Consider the following 20,394-nt stretch of genomic DNA (forward strand, 5'->3'; position numbering starts at 1 on the left):
CCTTTACCTATGTGTCTATACTTACAAACACCAGAATCATGCAAGCCATTGTATGGAAGCAAAAGTTAGACTTTAAAGGTACAGGAAAGGAAGAGTATTGGCAGCTCGGCCCCAAAGGTGCTTTTTTCAAAAAGGCAACTGGGCTTTCTTTGTTTTTCCTGGAAGATGTTTCACTTCTCATCCAAGAAGCGTCTTCAATTTGGGACAACCATGACCTGGATGACTGAGAATCTCCATAGACCAGGGGTGTCCAAACTTGGCAACTTTAAGACTTGTGGACTTCAACTCCCAGAATTCCCCAGCCAATTCTGGGGAATTCTGGGAGTTGAAGTCCACAAGTCTTAAAGTTGCCAAGTTTGGACACCCCTGCCATAGACATATGCACAGCTTTGAACTTTGGGGTTGGAGAAGACCTCTGAGAAGATCGCAAACAGCCAAGAAAAGAAACCAGTGGATCATCAAAGAGATCAACCCGGAGATCTCCCTCATGGGTTCTCCCTCAAGACACCAATGGCCAGTCTGGAAGTAGGATAATTTTAGACTGGCCATTGGTGTCTTGAGGGAGATCTCTGGGTTGACACAGGAGAAGGACCTAATGCAGGAAATGATGGAAGGAAAAATACGAGGATGAAGAGCAACAAGATGGACGGATTCAGTTACGATGGTGATGGGGGCAGCGTTGGATGAGCTAAAGGAGCAGTTTAGGAAGAGATCATCGTGGAGAGGATATATATACGTCAAGGGTGTCAAACTGGATTTTTTCAAGCGGATCAGCATTGTAGCTCTCCCTCCATGGGCTGGTGGGGGAGTGCGTGTGTGGAGGAGATTGGACAGATGCCTCCTGCGGCATCCTGACGATGAAATCAGGGTGCGGTGGGGGGTGCGGCCCCCTCTGTCCCGTTTTTGGCCTAAACGGCTTCCTGCAGCACTTTACCAGTCAAAATGGAGCACGGGGGGGGGCACACGGCTCTCCCCAATGCCTCAATTTTGCCCTCCATGGCCTTCAGCAGCACTCTGCGTGCCAAAAATGGGTGCGCTGAGGCCTCCACACAGTCTGTTTCTGGCTGGCAGAGTGCTTCAGGACCTCCCATAAATAGCCTGGACTTAATATCTGGGTATAAGAGACCCATCAAAAGTTGGGGCTTCTAGGAATATGCTTCTTTAGATAGATAGATAGATAGATAGATAGATAGATAGATAGATAGATAGATAGATAGATAGATAGATAGATAGATAGATAGATAGATAGATAGATGATAGATAGATAGATAGATTGATAGATGATAGATAGATAGATAGATAGATAGATAGATAGATAGATAGATAGATAGATAGATTCTGTAGATGGATGGATAGACAGACCTATATCTATCTATCTATCTATCTATCTATCTATCTATCTATCTATCTATCTATCTATCTATCTATCATCTATCTATCTATCTATCTATCTATCTATCTATCTATCTATCTATCTATCTATCTATCTATCTATCCAGCTTTGTTCTTACAGTTAATAAATAACCACTGGGCAAAGAGAAGGCATTTTAAATTCTGCAGGCCACATTGGCATATATTTTGATCTTTCCTGTTAAGATATTCTTTATTTCCACCCTCAAGTCTTTGGGAGAATGGGCAGTCTGACTTACCCTGTTTCCCTGAAAATAAGACCTCCATGGATAATAAGCCCAACTGGGCTTTTGAGCGCATGCACTAAAATAAGCCCTTCCCCGAAAATAACCCCCCCCCCAAATATTGCAGCACAACAGCAACCATGAGGTGACCATGCTCGCCTCCTCCTCCACCTCAAAAATAATAAGGCCTCCCCAAAAATAAGGCCAAGCGCTTATTTCAGGGGTCAAAAGAAAATAAGACTTATTTTCAGGGAAACAGAGTACTGTAAATGGATGCAGTGCTAAGGGGGAAAAAACCACATTTATCTGTCAAGATTGAAGACTCTTTGGACTGAGACAATACCCGTAAGTCCTTGATTTACAACAGTTCATTTAGGGACCGTTAGAAGTTACAACAGCACTCAAAAAAAGCAACTTATGACCATTTTTCACACTTATGACCATTGCAGCATCTCCATGGTCATGTGATTCAGATGCTTGATAACTGACTCATATTTATGACAGTTGCATATCCGGGGTGTGTGTGACCCCCTTTTGCGACCGTCTGACAAGCAAAGTCAATGGGGAAGCCAGATTCACTTAACAACTATGTTACTAACTTAACAAGGGCAGCGATTTACTTAACAACCGTGATAAGAAAGGGCATAAAATGGGGCAAAACTGTCTTGCTTAGCAGTGAAAATCTGGGTCTGAATTTTGTTCGTACGTCAAGGACTACCTGCAGAAGCACTGTTATGGCCCACCAATGGCCAGTGGAGCTGACAGCAGATTTGGACAGTGAGGAGGTTGGGGAGGAACCTGGGCCAGTCCTGGAGTCTGGGGAAGGCTCTGATGAGGGCTCTGTGTCGGAGGCAGAGAGGGGGCCAGGGCCATCTGAGAGTTATCAGCCTTCAGAATCAGACATCAGTGAGGCAGAAGAACAGCTGGAGCCTGTTCCCAGTGTGCGCATGCGCAGAGTTGCCAGACAAAGGGAACAGCTAAGGAAGAGGGGTCGACTTGGGAGTAAGGCCACAGGTGGACGGTGAATGGCCCCTCCCGGAGGAAATAAAAGAGGAACAAAAGGGGAGGGGAGTTTGCAGGAGACAATTAGTTCGCTTCATTGGTTCATGACTCTCTGAGACTCCTTGCCAAGTTTTGCAGATAGCGGCCTGACAGCTCTCCAAGGCAGAGAAGGTCTGTGACTGGAAATCCTCCCTTGAAAGACTTTGCTGGATGGGAATGAGCAGAATTCACAGCAAATTAATAAAAGGGGTTTTTGTTGGGACCAGGTGTTTGCTTCAGGCTCTCGGGAAGTCTCCCATCAGAACAAGCACCATTGGAGAGCTGACCAAGTTCTGACCTTGGAACACCCCCCAAATTTTCAAATTGTCAAGTGCTTGTCTACACATCAGAAGCGACAAAAAAACCAACAACAAACCCACAAGATCTTGGTCACCCCCATGAGCATCGTATATCCTTTTCTACATTTCACAAAAAACCTCCTTTATTGATGGGAGAAAGGGAAAAAAAAACCATTGGAGGCAGTTTCTTCTTTGCTTGACTCTGTAAGGTTAGCTGAAAATCTTGCAGGAAAAGTTTTTAATATGTTAATACAGGAAGATTTTTGTTTTCTTGGAGGGGTTCTCCAATGGACTAGGGCCCTTATCAACCCCTGCCTGCCAGATGCCCCAAAAGTAGCTCTCTGCGGCTGTTTCTGCAAGCATGCCAGGAGGAGCGGAACAAGTGCTAAGGTCTAACAAAAATCTAAAATAAAATAAAATATCCTTAACAAAATAAATCAAGGTCTCCTCTTTGTTCTTGTTTCACCCTCTCTGTTGATCACACAAATCAACTCCATGAGAAAGTCCCAGCTGGCTGCATGTTTTATATCAGCCTTTGGAAGAAGAAGAAGAAAAAAGGGATATTTAAAAGCTATTCTTCTCTTGAAAGGAGCCATGAAGACTTCAAAGAAAATATTTGCTTGCCAGGCAGTGCATGTAAGCAAGCAAGCATGAAAGAAAGCATATTCTCTAACAGAGGCTCCTAGGAGACAAGTGGAAAGAAATAAAATTCTGATGGCAATATCTTTTGTAAAAATTGGTTGCCAGAATCAATTTCAGATACAGATTAACAGAGTTGGAAGGGACCTTGTAAGTAATCTAGTCCAACCCCTCCCCCCCCCAATTTCGTTGTATTTATTTTGTACAATGACAATAAAGACTATACTATACTATACAAGCAGGAGAGCCTACACCATTTCTGACAGATGGCAGTCCAGTCTCTTCTTGAAAGCCTCCAGTGATGAAGCTCCCACAACTTCTGAAGGCAGCCTACATACCACTGATTAATTGCTCTCACTGTTAAATTTTTTCTCCTTAATTCCAGGTTGAATCTCTCCTTGATTAGTTTCCATCCATTGTTCCTTGTCCGGCCTTCTGGTGCTTTGGAAAATAGCTGGACCCCCCCCTCCTCTCTGTGGCAGCCCCTCAAATATTGGAAGACTGCTATCCTGTCTCCCCTGGTCCTTCTCTTCAGTAGACTAGCCATGCCCAGTTCCTATAACCATTCTTCATGTGTTTTGGTCTCCAGTCCCCTAATCATCCTGGTTGCTCTTCTCTGCACTTTTTCTAGAGTCTCAGGATCTTTTTTATAGTGTGATGAACAAAACCGGATGCAGTATTCTAGGTGTGGTCTTACTAAGGCTTTATAGAGTGGTATTAGTAACTCCCTTGATCTTAATTGTATCATTCTGTTAATGCAATTTAGGATTGCCTTGGCTTGCTCATATTTAGCTGGTTGTCCACTAAGACTCCAAGATCCCATTTTTTCCCACCTGTTCAAAAAGACCCTGGACAGCTCATATTCCCCACTTCCACTATGAATGTCAAAAAATTGTACAGGTAGTCTGCTACGTAGGACCACAATGGAACCAAATTTTTCTGTTGCTAAACAAGACAGTTCTTAAGTGAATTTGGCCCATTTTATGACCTTTCTTGCCACAGTTGTTAAGTGAATCCCTGAAGTTGTTAAATTAGTAACCCAATTGTTAAATGAATCTGGCTTCCCCATTGACTTTCCCCATATCAGAAGGTCGCAAAAGGGGACCACGTGACCCAGGGACACTGCAACTGTCATAAATATGAGCCAGCTGTGGATCTGAAAATGGGGCAAAATTCACTTAACAGCTGTCCTGCTCAGCTTTAGAGATTTTGAGTTCAGTTGTGGTCATAAGTTGAGGACTACCTCTGATTTCTTAGTATACATTGAAAAGCAAATTATGCTGAAATCTAACATCTCAGCACATACAAATAGAGAAGTATTTTACAAATTATTTCTATATTCTATATCAGGGATGTCCAACCTCGGCACTTTAAGACCTGTGGACTTCATCTCCCAGAATTCCGCAGCCAGCATACTGGCTGGTGAATTCTGAATAACAGAGTTGGAACGGAGGTTGAAGATCTTCTAGTCCACCCATCTGCATAAGCAGGAGAGAGGAGACCATGTACCACTGCAAATAAACGGATGTCCGCTCTCTTCCTAAAAACCTCCAGTGGTGAAGCTCCTACAACTTCTGGAGATAAACCGTTCCAATTGTTCTAACTGTCAGGAAATTTCTCCTTAGTTCTAGGTTGCTTCTCTCCTTGATTAGTTTCCACCCATTGCTTCTTGTTCTGCCCTCAGGTGCTTTGGAGAATAACTTGACTCCCCCTTCTTTGGGGCAACCCCTGAGATATCGGAACACTGCTACCATGTCTCCCCTAGTCCTTCTTTTAACCTTCTTTTTTTCATTTCCTTCAGAAATCCAGTGTGGATGATGTATCTCCAGCAGAGAGTGGGGTCGTGATTAGTCCATTCTTCTTCTGCCTTCAGGTGCTTTGGAGAATAGGTTTGACCCCTTCTTCTTTGTGGCAGCCCCTCAAGTATTAGAACATTTCTGGGAGTTGAAGTCCACAGGTCTTGAAGTCACTAAGGGGGGACACCCCTGCTCTACATAAAATGGTATGGATAGATTTTAAAAAGCTCTGATAATCAATAATTGTGACGAAATCCCTAAAGCCCCAACAGAGGTCTCATCTGTGCAGCATTTTCTTTTCAAGCTGCAACTGCAGATTAATCTCCCCCCCCCCCTCCAAAAACATGCAGCACCAGAATGAGACCAGGTGAGGACATCTTGGGAAGGCGGGACTGCTGAGCTGGCATAAATTAACAAAGAAGCCTATGTGGTTATTGCAACAAACAGCTTTTCCGTCCCATCTGTAATTTTCCACCCACTTCCTGTCCCCCCCTTGCAAGGCCAAAACTTGGCCAATCTCCAGAAATAACCTCATTTTTCTGAATGCTTTGATTGTCTGACTTCACAAGTCTCCCAACTGGAAAGCTTGCAAGAAACCTCCCTTCTATGTGACCTGCGGGTCATTATGATTTATTAGACCATAATCATAAGGTAAAAGTTCCCCTCGCACATCATGTGCTAGTCGTTCCTGACTCTAGGGGGCAGTGCTCATCTCTGTTTCAAAGCCGAAGAGCCAGCGCTGTCCAAAGACGTCTCCGTGATCATGTGGCTGGCATGACTCAATGGCGAAGGAGCACGGAACACTGTTCCCTTCCCACCAAAGGTGGTTCCTATTTTTCTACTTGCATTTTTATGTGCTTTCGAACTGCTAGGTTGCAGAAGCTGGGACAAGTAATGGAAGCTCACTCAGTCATGTGGCGCTAGGGATTCAAATTGCCAAACTGCCGACCTTTCTGATCGGCAAGCTCCCTAAAAAAGCCATAATTATACTTATAAATTCTAGCAATAAATTTTTGTCTAGATTTATTATAATATAAATATAAATGATTCTAAGACAAAAGCATGTCTAAATAAATATAGTTAAATGAGAATGAGGGTATATTGATGGTATAAAGATTTTTGATTTAAAATGTACAATTCAATATGAATGAAATATAAAGAATGATTGTAGTAACGCACGAAATTTAATTGTAACCAATCAACATGCTTTCTGGAAGATGTAATGAAGAATGTTTTTGTGTGTGTTTTTTGTTTAATTAAAACAATTTAAAAAAAGGCCATATGTAACTTTGGGGACTAAACTCTCATTGAGTTCAACGTGTTTTATAAATACAAATGACGAAGATTGGGTTATGTTTGCTGCACCTGACAGGTTATTTTAAGTTTGGAACTTACTGCAATTAGCAATTTGAACATCATTCTTAAAGGCTTGGTTCTCCCATAGTTTTAGAAAGGCAGAAAAGTATAACAAGTAAATAAATTTTAATGTAAAAATCTAGTAAATAGATTTTTTAAAGAAGAGACCAGACAGTCACTTTTCTGAGATGGTAAAGGTTCTCCTGCTTGAGCAGGGGGCTGGATTAGAAGACCTCCAAGGTCCCTTCCAGCTCTATTCTATCCAAATAGTGAATAATCAGATATTTTTTAACATTTTGAACCGAATAGGCTGAATATAAACTTTAGAAGAATGAACAAATTATTTATATGTAAAATGGTATTCAAAATCTGACTTTGTTTAGCTCCGGGGGGGGGGGGGGGGGAGATAAGATTAACTGGGCCCTGTCACTCAAGATATAAGGAATGGCAACACTATTCTATTTCCAAGCACCGCAGATCTAATTTATTTAGGAAAAGGAACTGCTTATTTAACTTTCTGTAATAAATGTTGGATTCCATAACAAGGCTGCAACTCAGAACGGCAGTTTAAATATTTGGATACTGTTTGAGCTCTTTAGGTGGAGTCTGTTTGACTAGTTCAGACCACAGGATGTGTAGCCTTCATGTAATTTCTCTTCTGTTTGATCACAAACAAAGCAACTTGGATCAATGGAAGATCACACAGATCTGCAGCCTGTTGACCTGGCAAATACCGGACAAAGATGTAAAATTGCATGCTCTCAGATGAGCATTTAAAGCCCGTCTTGGCTGGAAAAGATAAATTGTCATTTTCAGTGACTTGACAGTGGTAAAAGGTAAAGGTAAAGGTTCCTCTTGCACATATGTGCTAGTCGTTCCTGACTCTAGGCAGCGTTGCTCATCTCAGTTTCAAAGCTGAAGAGCCAGCGCTGTCTGAAGACGTCTCTGTGGTCATGTGGCCGGCATGAGTAAATGCCAAAGGTGCACGGAACGCTGCTACCTTCCCACCAAAGGTGGTTCCCATTTTTCTACTTGCATTTTTTACATGCTTTTGAACTCCTAAGTTGGCGGAAGCTAGGACAAGTAACGGGAGCTCACTCCGTTACACGGCGCTAGGGATTCAAACTGCCGAACTGCCGAACTTTCTGATCGACCAACTCAGTATCTTAGCCACCGCATCCCTCTCCGTGACAGTGGTAGGGATCAACAATTGAAGTGGAGAAAGGATCAGGGTCAAGCCTTGTGAATTTCAGAATGAAGGCAGAGTAATAGATCGAGGAATTGATTTATCAGGTCTTCAAACCTGGGTTCAAATCCGCGCTCAGTTGGTGGACTTTTCATGTTTCTCAAACTTGGTAACTTTAAGACACTAGAGTTCAACTCCCAGAATTCCCCAGCCTCCATAAAATTTGAACCCAGGGCCAAAAACCGGGAGACTCTGTCTTCTGGTCCCACCTTAAGTCATGAAAACAAGCTGGGTGACCTTGGGCCATCCTTATTACCCCAATCCACCTCATAGGACTGTTGTGGGGAAAATAGAAGGAATGTGGGCTGGATATGTTCACTGTCTTGAACTATTTGTAAAAATAATAAAAACTTTATTAATAAAAATGAATAAAATATAAAGAAATAAAGAAATAAAGTCACCAAATAGGGGAAACACTGGATGAGATGAATCTTTGGTGCTTAGCAGATACCCGCCATCCTGGGCCCAACGTTTGGGAATCCAGGTTCTGCCTGTCACAAGCCAGGACAAAGGGTGAGTGATGGAGGAGTGACACCTCCTTAAAAAAAACCTTGGTCCAGCTGGCCCGGCTGGGAGCACCTCGTAAGGTCCCCTTTCCAGGGTTACAGGAGAAGACGGTCCAGGGTTTTGAAGGCGGAAGAGGGCTCTACGCCCCAACGGCAGATAAAGCGGCAGAGCCATCTTCTAGGAGAAGGGAAACTCTGATTCCAAACCTCCACTGCCTTGTGGCTACATCCACTACTGGAAAAGGCTTCAGGAGTCAACCTCCAGGCAAAATCCAGAGCCGGAGTCCCGGAAGAAGTTCGTGACTGTGTACAACCACGTTCTGGTAACTCCTGAGACGCAGCTGGAACCAATCGTATCAGCTCTGCCGTTCCATTGGACCATTTCAGCGACGTGGAGAGGGGGGAATCTGCTGCTTGGGTAACAGTCTATCCTCCATATTAATCTATCCAGGCCTCGTGCTCTGGAGAGGACGCTCCAGCTTTGACCTCTTTCCAGAGCACGACACCATCGTCTTTTGAGACTGAAGGATGACAATGCAAGCAGAAACATTGGCAAATGGCATTTGAATTTCTAAACTCATTTTTTTTCAGCCCCCAAAGCCTAACCAGGGTTGAAAAGAGCTGTGGGGGTGCAGTGGTTAGAAGGCAGCATTGCAGGCTAATTCTGCCCACTGCCAGCAGTTCAATCCTCACTGGCTCAGAGTTGACTCAGCCTTCCATCCTTCCGAGGTCGGTAAAATGGGGACTCAGATTGTTGAGGGGCAAAATACTGACTCTGTAAACCACTTAGAGAGGGTAAAGCACTGTAAAGCAGTATATAAGTCTAAGTGCTATTACTATTGTGGTGCCAAATTTTGGAAGCAAGTCACCCGTTTTTGGGCGTAACAACTTTTATCGTGGAAGAAGAGTTTAATTATGCAGAACTAAGTCCACAGTTCACAAAGTTGCCACAGTTGTCCACTCCTGATCTAAATTACCTTTCTGAGCTGCACCCGGAGAAGCTGAAGGTTGAACTTTTGCACTCAATATATTGTATTTTTTTCCCCTGAGCCACAACCTCCTCGCCAAATAGGCTGAAAAAAGACTGACATTTGCCAAATAAATCTGTGGCTCTTATCTCCAGGGCCCAATTGATCGTGCTTCCAAAATTCCCCAAGCAGATTTCCACTTTAGTTGCTCCAAAATAACTCACTTTAAAATTAAGCTTTATGCAGCACCTTGGAGTGAGGGAATCAGTCTGTTTAATTGATTTTGGTTAATTCCCTGAAGTCAGTCTGCTTTTGATAAAGACCGATTGCTCTACTTGGCATCACTTCCAAATCCTTCTTAGCCGTCGGAGAACCTGACCCTTACATTGAAGATAATGTGGCAGCTTGAGGGCAAAAAGCCTACAATTCTTACCAAAAGCTGGCCTGGTCAGAAATTGACTCTAGATAATTAGCCATTAATTCTGTTGAGCTGTAATCTTGGGGGCTGGAGATAACGCGGCTGCTTTAAGAGGCAATCAAAGCCAGATCTAAGAGCTTTACAAGGGCTGCATTGTGCTTGCTGGGTCTATAACTGAAGGTGTGGGGCAGAGAGAGCAATGCTCAATGCACCTGGAGAAACATTTCCAGGCAAAAAAGAACTTCATGTCCACCTCATGCTATAACGTGAAGGAACTATTCATTTTATTCATTTTTATTGATTTATCCAATTTCTACACCTTCCAGCTCATCAAAGTGACTCTAGGTGGTTTGCAAGCATTAAGGTTGACTTCAACCCACATAGTTCAACTTATTCCAGGGGAAAAAAAGGCTCAGCAAAACAGCCCTGGACACAGTTTTACAGTTTACTCAAGGTTAGGATGGGGGGATGGGGGGGGGATGGGGGGGGGAGACATGGCAATTTGTGGTCTTCAATTTCAGAAGTCCTATTTGCTTCAGGCCGCTGGAGAAAGTTGCCGTTTTCTCACCAGCCTGTGGTGCAAGGGAAAGAAAAGAAGAAGAATCCAGAAAAGGGAAATCAAGGAATGATGGTATGGTATGGTATATCATATATGAGATATGATATTTAACAGATTTAACAGATTAACAGAGCTAGAGGTCAGAGTAGGTCATCGAGTCCAAACCCCCCACCAAGCAGGAGACCTTTTCTCACAGATAGCAGTCCAATCTCTTCTTGAAAGACTCAAGTGATGAAGCACCCACAACCTCTGAAGGCAACTTCTGTTCCATTTGACTGATTGTTCTCACTGTCAGAAAGTTCCTCCTTATTTCCAGGTTGAATCTCTCCTTGGTCAGTTTCCATTATTCCTTATCTGGCCCTTGGGTGCTTTGGAAAATAGCTTCACTCCCTCCTCTCTGTGGCAGCCCCTCAAATATTGGAAGACTGCTATCCTGTCTCCCCTGGTCCTTCTCTTCACTAGACTAGCCATGCCCAGTTCCTGCAACCGTTCTTCGTATGTTTTAACATCCAGTCCCCTAATCATCCTCATTGCTCTTCTCTGCACTTTTTCTAGAGTCTCAACATCTTTTTTATAGTGAGATTATGATACGTGATATGATGTGATATAGCAGTCCTCCAGTACTTGAGGGTTTCTACAGAGAAGAAGGGGTCAATGTATTCTCCAAAGCACCAGAGAAGTAATGCAGGGCTCCCTAACCTCTTTGGCAACAGGGACTGATTTTGTGGAAGACAATTTTACCATGGACTTGGGTGGGCATAGGTTCAGTTTTACTCACTCACCTACCACTGACCTCCAGCTGTGTGGCCCAGTTCCTAACAGGCCACGGACTGGTCCATAGCTGGGAGTTGGCGACCCCTGAAATAATGGATGAAAGCTTAACAAAGAAAGACCCAACCTTTCTGGATATATTAGGATATATTTCCTAAGTTGTTGTTAGTTGCAAAGTCATGTCTGACCCTTCACGACCCCATGGACAACATACCTCCAGGGCTTCCTGTCCTCTACCATCCTCCGGAGTCCTTTCAAGCTCATGCTGACTGCTTCGGTGACTCCATCCAGCCACCTCATTCTCTGTCATCCCCTTCTTCTTTTGCCCTCAATCTTTCCCAGCATTAGGCTCTTCTCCAGTGAGTCCTTCCAAAGTTGACCCTTTGGTCAGTATCACGAAGCCAACATATTTAGCAGTGCAGTGCTGCAAGGGGTGATGGTGGCAGATACCGCCTCCCTCTCTGTCAAACGACGGGTAAACAAGTAGTCTACCCAAAACCGTGATCTACACAGCAATGTTTGTCCAACTTGGCAACTTTAAGCTGGCTGGGGAACTTTGGGAGTTGAAGTCCCACGTGTCTTAAAGTTGCCAAGTTGCCGAAACACTGACCTACAGGGTTGGCTTTCTAGAAAGTTGAGGAGGTGATTAAAAGTCCTTATTGGAAACTTTCTTGGGATCGGCAGCAGGATAGAGAACAAAGGACTTCCCTCCCCCTGCTTTGATAAGCTTCCAACTTTCCATATGTTTGGGTTCCTTTGCAAGCTCCGATGCATTTCTAGCGATTGTTTTTATAATATATAATGTTGACTTGCTCTTGATGGCTAAAGTCAAACTTCAAAGCTTGCATTTCAGCCAGCCAAGAATCCTCCGTGACAGCTGAGTGTATTTTATATGTTTACAAGAAGCAGAAACCAACGTATTACTGGGTTCAGGGAGCTTCCTTCCAAGCAGTGAAATTATGGGCTGGATTCAGCCACGGCCCACAAATTTAATTATGAGATTTAGTTTTAAAAAAAGGAATGCTTTCTATTTCCATTGTATGCATTTTCTTGGGAAATCGGACTGCTATGGCTTTGTTAGGGTTCATAGACAAGTTAGCCTTGAGTTCCTCATGGAAGAGGGAAGAGAATTCTAATGCAAATATTGGGAAAGTATTTCTTAGTTTCGTGTGCCTTCAATTAATTCAAATTATTTGGCTAGTCCTGGACTTACAACAGTTCGTTTAGTGACTGAAGTTACAACAGCACTGAAATTAGTGACCTTTGACCATTTTTCACACTTAGGACCAAAGCAGCGTCCTCATGTAAGTCGTGTGATTGACAGTTGGATGCTTGGCAACGGGTTCCTATTTACGACTGTTGCAGTTTCCCGGGGGTTACGTGATCCCCTTTTGCGACCTTCAGACCAGCTAAGTCAATGGGGAAGCCAGATTCATTTAACAACCGGGTTACTAACTTAACAATTGCAACGATTCACTTAAGAAATGAAGTAAGAAAATGTCACAAAATGTCACTTAACAAATTTCTCACTTAGCAGCATACATTTTGGGATCAATGGTGATTGATAGTCCAGGATTACCTGTATCCTCCTTTTAGTACAGGAAGGTTAAGGTGACATGATAATACTTCTGTTTTTAGTTTTACTCTACAAGCGAAGGTTGGCTGAATCTCTGGCTCAAAGCCAAGAGGAAACTTCCGTAAACCTGGATCTTCTTGGTCATAATCCCATACCTTAACCACCTTGCCACATGAGTCTTTGATTGACTCCTGGCTTCATTTCTAGACACTCCAGGACAGGGGTGTCAAATTCAATTTCATTTTTAAAATAAAGTTATTTTATTTTATTTTTGTTACATTGAGTGTTGTCCAGATTCCACCTTTAACGTTCCCACAAAAAACATAATTCATTTTACATTATAGTTCCAATGTTAGCCGTATTACTTTTCTTCTCATATTTTCCCGTTTCTAACTTTTAACGTATACAAACAATATAATTTCCCCTTCTCTTTAAGAATAAACAATTTAGCATTTCTTTTCCATCTATTTTCCATCAGCAATAAAAGTCTTCAGATTTCAAATGTTATATGATCAGCATTTAACATAAATATTTTACACCTTTAAAGGTCTTAATATAGTTCCCACGCGTTCTAGTTAAAACTTCTTATTACCTTGTTTACAATATTTTGTTCTACTAGATCATATCAATCTACTATTCTCCTATTTCTAAACTTTCTTTTCTTTTTCTTCTTTTTATGTGTCTTATATCTTTTCTTCTGTATTTTCCCTCTCACTTTTTGATAGATTATTTGAGTATGTCAAACTCAATTTCATTGAGGGCTGGATTTGACCTCTGGTGGCTATGGTGGGTGTGGCTGCAGTGGGTGGGGCCAAGGTGGGGGTGGCCAGCTTGTGTCACGGGGTGGGGGTGATCTGAGCACTCTGCCAGTGAAAATGGGCTCCTGAGTTCTGTTTTCGGCTACGACGGCTCCTGCAACCATCTGCCAGCAAAAACGGAGCCCGGGAGGGCTACAGCCATCCTGAGCTGCGTTTTCTCTGGCAGAAGCACCGCGGGCCACTCCTTCACTGTTTCCAGCACGTCCTCACGGGCCAGATCTAAGCGCCTTGCGGACTGGATCTGGCCCGCGGGCCTTGAGTTTGACACCCTTGCTCTAGGACTTGTGGGCCAGTCCATCTGGATGTCTGCAAAGCCAACAATCAGGAATGCAATTGGTTTTGCAAAGCAGCCTATCATCTAAATAGCTAGTGAAAGCCAGTTTGGTCTAGTGGTTAAGGCACCAGGCTGGGAGACTGGGAGTTCAAGTCCCGCCTTAGCTATGAAAGCCAACTGGGTGACTTTGCGGCAATCACCAGGAGACGAACAGTTCCAGTTCCCATCTGAGGCGTGAAAGTCGGCTGGGTGACTTTGAGCCAGTCATTCCTTCTGGGCCCAAACCCACCTCGTAGGGTTGTCGTTGAGCAGAAAACAGGAGGAGGAAGAAGGTGTGCTGGATCTGTTGCCATCTTGAGTTATTGGTAAAGACAATAAAGGCGTGACATAAATAAATACATAGCGTAGAGCAGGAAACTCATCAAGGAAGAGGGCAAAGGTGGATTTCTCTGGTTATAACTAAGCATGACGGCCAAACCTAACGTGTTGAGGCTTATTCAACAAGCTGTATAAGTTGTTTCAAGTGCTACACTAAAAGTCGGGGGGGGGGGGTTGACTGGGAGGTGGGGGTGGGTTAGGGTGGAGGGTGGGGTAATATATACGCATAATTAAAGTACAAAATGGGATTAATGAAATATTGTTATCTTAAGAGAAATTTATATTATGATTTATATATGTTTAATTAACCTAGAAGATGGGATTAATGGGCTATTGTTACTTTAAGAGAAACTTATATTATGATTGTTGGGAGGAGAGGGGGTACAATATGTGAATGAGTAATTTACTTTAAGACGGGGGAGGGGAGGGGGTAAAATATTTGGTATAATATTTGAATGAGAAAATTTTTGGGGGGTTGGGGGAGGGGAGGGGGCATAGTATCTGTATGTGATTTACATTGTATGGTGGGGGGGTTAAAAGGGGGAAAATTTGTGTGTATAAAACTTTTTCAATTAAAATTTTTTTTTTTTAAAAAAGTGCTACACTAAAAGTCAGGCCCCGTAGACAACGTATCCTGCAAATTACCCTCAGTGGTTGAATGAGTTGCTGTTTTCTCCTAAATGCTTCCTTACTTAATTTGACGCATGAACCCTGAACATGCCTGAGTAACTTTTTCTCTGAAAATAATAGGGATCAATAAAATGTATTGTGACAGACTATCGCAGTGTTGCCGAACCTTTTCGGCATGAAGTGCCAAAAAGGGAACGCATGCGGGCATGTCAGGAACCGGAAGAGAGCCGCCCAGTGGGCATGCGTGCGCCGGGAAGATAATCTTCTGGTTTCCGGCACATGCATGTGCCCTGGCCACCTGGGCTTCCAGTTTCTGGTGCATGTGCCCGTGCGAAGCTCAGGTGGCCGGTGTGCATGCGCGGGCCAGAACCCGGAAGATCATCTTCCTGGTGTGCGCATGCACGCAGGGTGGCTGCTCTTTTGATTTCAGGCGCATGTGAAGACAAGCTGGCCAGTGTGCTGGAACCCAGGAGAGCAATGGGCGATGACTCGTATGCCTCATATGCCATCTGGTATACGTGTGTATAATATACAAAACAAGAACTTGGCCCCAAAAGACTGTAGGCTCTCACACATGACATCATGGTTTCAAACCATCCGTGAAACCGACAAGCTTCAACAAGATCCTAGCATCAGCCCCAGAGGGGTTAATGGTCAAAGCAGCAGCTCTCACTTTCGGCAGCTTTAAGATGCGTGGACTTCAGCTCCCAGAGTTCTGGGATTGCTTATTTGTACCCTATGACCAGAGGTGGGTTGCTACCAGTTTGCATCGGTTTGGGCCAACCGGTAGTGGAAATTGTGAGTGCGTCGCCGAAACGGTAGGGACGGCAGGCTCACCACGCTCCTGAACTGGTTCCCCGGTTGCTGCAGCATGTTTTTTTGGACATTTTTAATGTTCTGCGCATGCGCAGACCTATTTACAGGCAACTGTGTCAGGCGTGCAAATCACATGCACACCAATCTGGCAGTAACGCTGGCAGACACCCACCCCTGCCTAAGGCTCTCATTAAGTGTTGTACCGTAGGATGCTTGATGAATGTATCTTGTCTTTTTATGTACACTGAGAGCATCTGCACCAAAGACAAATTCCTTGTGTGTCTAATCACACTTGGCCAATAAAGAATTCTATTCTATTCTGTTCTACTCTACTCTACTCTACTCTACTCTACTCTACTCTACACTACACTACACTACACTACACTACACTATTCTACACTACTCTAATGTAATCTATAATAATATTCTATTCTATTCTATTCTACTCTACTCTAGTCTACTCTACTCTAATGTAATCTATAATAATATTCTATTCTATTTCTACTCTACTCTAGTCTACTCTACTCAAATGTAATCTATAATAATATTCTATTCTACTCTAATGTAATCTGTAATAATATTCTACTCTACTCTACTCTACTCTACTCTACTGTACTCTACTCTACTCTAATGTAATCTATAATAATATTCTATTCTATTCTATCTCCAAGGTTAAGACACCATGGGTTAATTTGTGGGTGAGGGCTACAGAGGCCCAGGATCAATGTACCCTCAGCCATGGACATTCAGCAGACAACTTTGGGTCTGTAATTCTCTCTCACCAGAGCGATCTCATGGCCTTGACCTCTTACAATAAAAATGAATTTGGGAGATCTTGGTAGAAGCTGCCCTGGGCTCTGTTAACCCCAAACTGCTTTATTTTATTCCCCCCCCCCCAAAAGAAACTGACAGGGCAATGTCTCTTGATGTATTCCAGGATCTATTTTATTCAGGAATGCCTTGGATTCGTGAATAAAGTGAGAAAATGCCACGTCAGGGCCTGGCTTGCTATTTTTTTGGGTGGGTGGGTGGGAGTAAACTCAATCAAACCACCCATTAATCCTGAACATCCTTCCACATTCCCTGGGTGACTGTTGCACAGAACTGGGTAAAATGTGTTCAAAATCCCTGGAAGTCAGAGATCAAAGGAACTCAGGTCACCGTTCCCAAGCAAGTCACCGCAAATGATTGTGTTTCTCTGATGGATTAATTACAGGGAATTGGGACAAAGGGTCAGACAGTAGCCTGATTCCCATCTGATGTTAAACCGCAGTATAATATGCTTGGTGGTTTTGGCTTAGCAGAGTCTGCGACTCTCAAGCAATAACAAGGCTCATTATAACAAACCAGACTTTGAAACAAAAACAAAAGGAAACTCACTTTAGAGAAATGCACACTTCTTTTCCACCAATCAAATGAAGACGTGTGTACGTATATGAGATATTGGAAGATAGAATAGAATAGAATTCTTTATTGGCCAAGTGTGATAGGACACACAAGGAATTTGTCTTTGGTGCAGATGCTCTCAGTGGACATAAAAAGACATTCATCGAGGATCCTAAGACACAACACTTAATGATAGTCATAGGGTACAAATAAGCAACTGGGAAACAATCAATATCAATATAAATTGTAAGGATACAAGATGAATGTGTAAACATTTTTATATGACTTTCCTTTTAGACAAAAGAAAGAAAGAAAGAAAAAGAAAGAGGAAAGAAGAAAGACAGAAAGGAAACAGAAATCAATCAATCATACACCGACATATGTCGCAGTCAACGCTTCTAAATGCTCCTCAAGTCAAGATTCGAGGTCATAAAACGCTTGCTTAAATATAAGTGAAAAGAAAAAGCTTTTGGACCGTTTTGTGTCAGATGGAAAATAGTTCTCCCTTCCAAGGTTTGCAAAACTCTTTTTTTTTCTTTTTGCGATCAGACAATGAAATCAATGATTTTCCCCATTCCTCCCCTGCATGTCTATCCCAAGTCCTTGGGATAGAATTCAAAAGAAGAGCTCCGGAGATTTGAACAGCGGCTGGTGTAGAATTAAGTCTAGAAATGCAAATCGGCGAACTGCGGCTTTCTATCGCGCACGGCCTGAATCAACAGGTTGCATTCTCAAAACACACTGACTCGTATCTTTGTTAACTCGGGCGAAGCCAGAACAGGCGGATACCCTCCGGAGTTCCCAAATGTAGGTAGGTGCTCCACCCGAGTTCGCCTTCGATCCAGAAGTCGGAATTCCCGGTCCCGGGCTCCCTTCGCACAACCCTTGCGTCCCGCAAGTCACGGACTCGGGTTGAGTTGGCTAAAGTGGCCGGTCGTGCGAAGGCAGCCCCAGGGTTGCAGTCAAGGCAGGGCAGGCTCCGGAGACGACAGAAAGGGCGAGAGAGGAAAGGCAGCTGAGCCTAAAAGTCGCGGGTCGAGTTCCCCCGGGGGCGACGCGTGCCCCGTCCAGCTCCTTCTACAAAACCCCACCGTGCCCTTGCCCGTGGCTTACCCGAGGGGTGCTGTCCGGAGAGCCGGCGGGGCTAGGGGTGTGTGTGTTCCGCAGCAAGAGTCCCTCGTCCCCTTCCAGCCCTGGAAGGAGGGCAGCCACGATCTGCTGCCACCAGCGGTTCCCCTGCGACGCGCCCTGCCTGCCAGCCAGCCTGCCCGGGCGTTCGCCCACAGCTGACCTGGCAGAGGTGCGAAAACCCGGCCTGGATTCCCCCGAGCGAGGCGCTGCTCCACGGCCGAGCGCCGCCCCGAGGAGAGGGAAAACCCGGCCTGGATAAGCAGAAGGGGCACGGCCGCTCGGGGGCGCCAGCACCCACCACCCCCACCCCACCCCCGGGAGCTGGTAGGAAGCGAAGTGCCAATAACGTCCATGGCTTTAGGACTTCATTGGAGCCAACAGCCGAACGGGAGTTCAGTAGATAGGATAGGATAGGATCGGGAATAGAATAGAATATGGAATAGAATAGAATATGGAATAGAATAGAATAGAATAGAATAGAATAGAGGATAGGATAGGACAGGACAGAGAATAGAATAGAATAGAATAGAATAGAATAGAATAGGATAGAATACAGAATAGGGTAGGACAAGACAGAGAATAGAATACAATAGAATAGAGAATAGGATAGGACAGATCAGATAATAGAATATAATGGAATAGAATTGAATAGAATAGGAAATAGAATAGAATACAGAATAGGGTAGGACAAGACAGAGAGTAGAATAGAATAGATTAGAATATAGAATAGGATAGGACAGATCAGAGAATAGAATAGAATTGAATAGAATAGGAAATAGAATAGCATAGGAAATAAAATAGGATAGGGAATAGTATAGGACAAGACAGAGAATAGAATAGAATGGAATAGAATAGGAAATAGAGTAGAATGGAATACAGAATAAGATAGGACAGGACAGGACAGAGAATAGAATAGAATAGAATAGAATAGAATAGGAAATAGAATAGAATAGGATTCTTTATTGGCTAAGTGTGATTGGATACACAAGTAATTTGTCTCTGGTGCATAAGCTCTCAGTGTCCATACAAGCAACAAGTGATAAAATGTTTCTTTCTCCTAGTTATTATAACTCTTGAAGACTTAAAATAACTATTGTCGATAGGACTGATTCTGATATTCTGTAATTCTCTTTAAAACAATATTTCGGGTGATAAACAAGCTTTTAGCCAAGCTTTTTACCACCAAGCAGTGCTTATTCCAAACCAGGAACATCCAACATCTCTGGACTCCAATCCCCATCCTCCTCAGCCAGCTAAACCCAAGAGTTTCAGAGACCAGACCCCTATGGAATAAGGATGCATCCACCATTGGATGCTAGTCTGTAGCTAAACTTGCCAGTGAGGTTAGGCTAAGCAAAAGTGCTAGCCAATATTTAAGTGAATTTAGTTGAGGGAGCACTTGGAATTCTCTGCTTAAAAACTATTTCCCACAACACTGTCAAATTATCTACCAAGACTGCATTACTATTCTTCTTCTCTTCCTTCCTAATATCTATCTCTTCCCACTTATGACTATAACCATGTGGCTTGTATCTTCCAATCTATATTGTTTTATTTGTTGATTAGTAGAATTTGATAGCTTATTAATAATCTTGACTATCACTAAGTACTGTATCTTTTTATTCTTGATGAATGTATTTTTATTCTCCTTATGTACACTGAGAGCATAGGCACCAAAGACAAATTCCTTGTGTGTCCAATCATACTTGACCAATAAAGAATTCTATTCTATTCTATGTGAGCTGACATAAACATTTATGGCATGTGATTTTGCATCCTCTTAAAAAAAAAAAAGCAACGTTTATTCTGCAACTCTCTAATTTTGAATAATTTGCCCTGCGTTTTTCAGAGATTCCAGGCGGTTTTAATACCGAACTAATGTATTATTGCATGGATTTTGAAGGATCATTACATCTGAAGTATAAAATCTGATGTTGCAAAAGCAGGTTCCTACGGCTAGCAAAATGCTTTAATGCAAGAAGTTCTTTTCAGGGTGTACCTAATACTCCTTCCTCCTCCTATTTTCCCCATAACAACAATTCTGTGGTTGGGCTGAGAGAGTGATTGGCCCAAAGCTATAGAGCTAGCTTTCAAGGTTAAGGCAGACTAGAATTCACTGCCTCCTGGTTTCCGGCCTGGCGCCTTAACTACA

The 20,394-nt window shown here is 43.2% G+C and overlaps 1 protein-coding gene across 2 annotated transcripts in view; it reads right to left on the bottom strand.

Annotated features, from left to right (window-relative positions):
• The window catches only part of LOC309397716 (synaptotagmin-like protein 2), a 56,806-nt gene extending 38,421 nt beyond the window's left edge, over positions 1-18,385 (bottom strand). For both annotated transcript variants that reach the window (XM_081963978.1, XM_081963977.1), the window contains exon 1: positions 18,225-18,385. The gene's annotated coding sequence lies outside the window, so the exon portion shown is untranslated. The remainder of the gene's footprint in view (positions 1-18,224) is intronic.
• Positions 18,386-20,394: the final 2,009 nt, after the last annotated feature.

Source organism: Natrix helvetica, assembly GCF_964273705.1.
Source record: "Natrix helvetica genome assembly, chromosome: 11".
Classification (NCBI taxonomy): Eukaryota; Metazoa; Chordata; class Lepidosauria; order Squamata; family Natricidae; genus Natrix; species Natrix helvetica.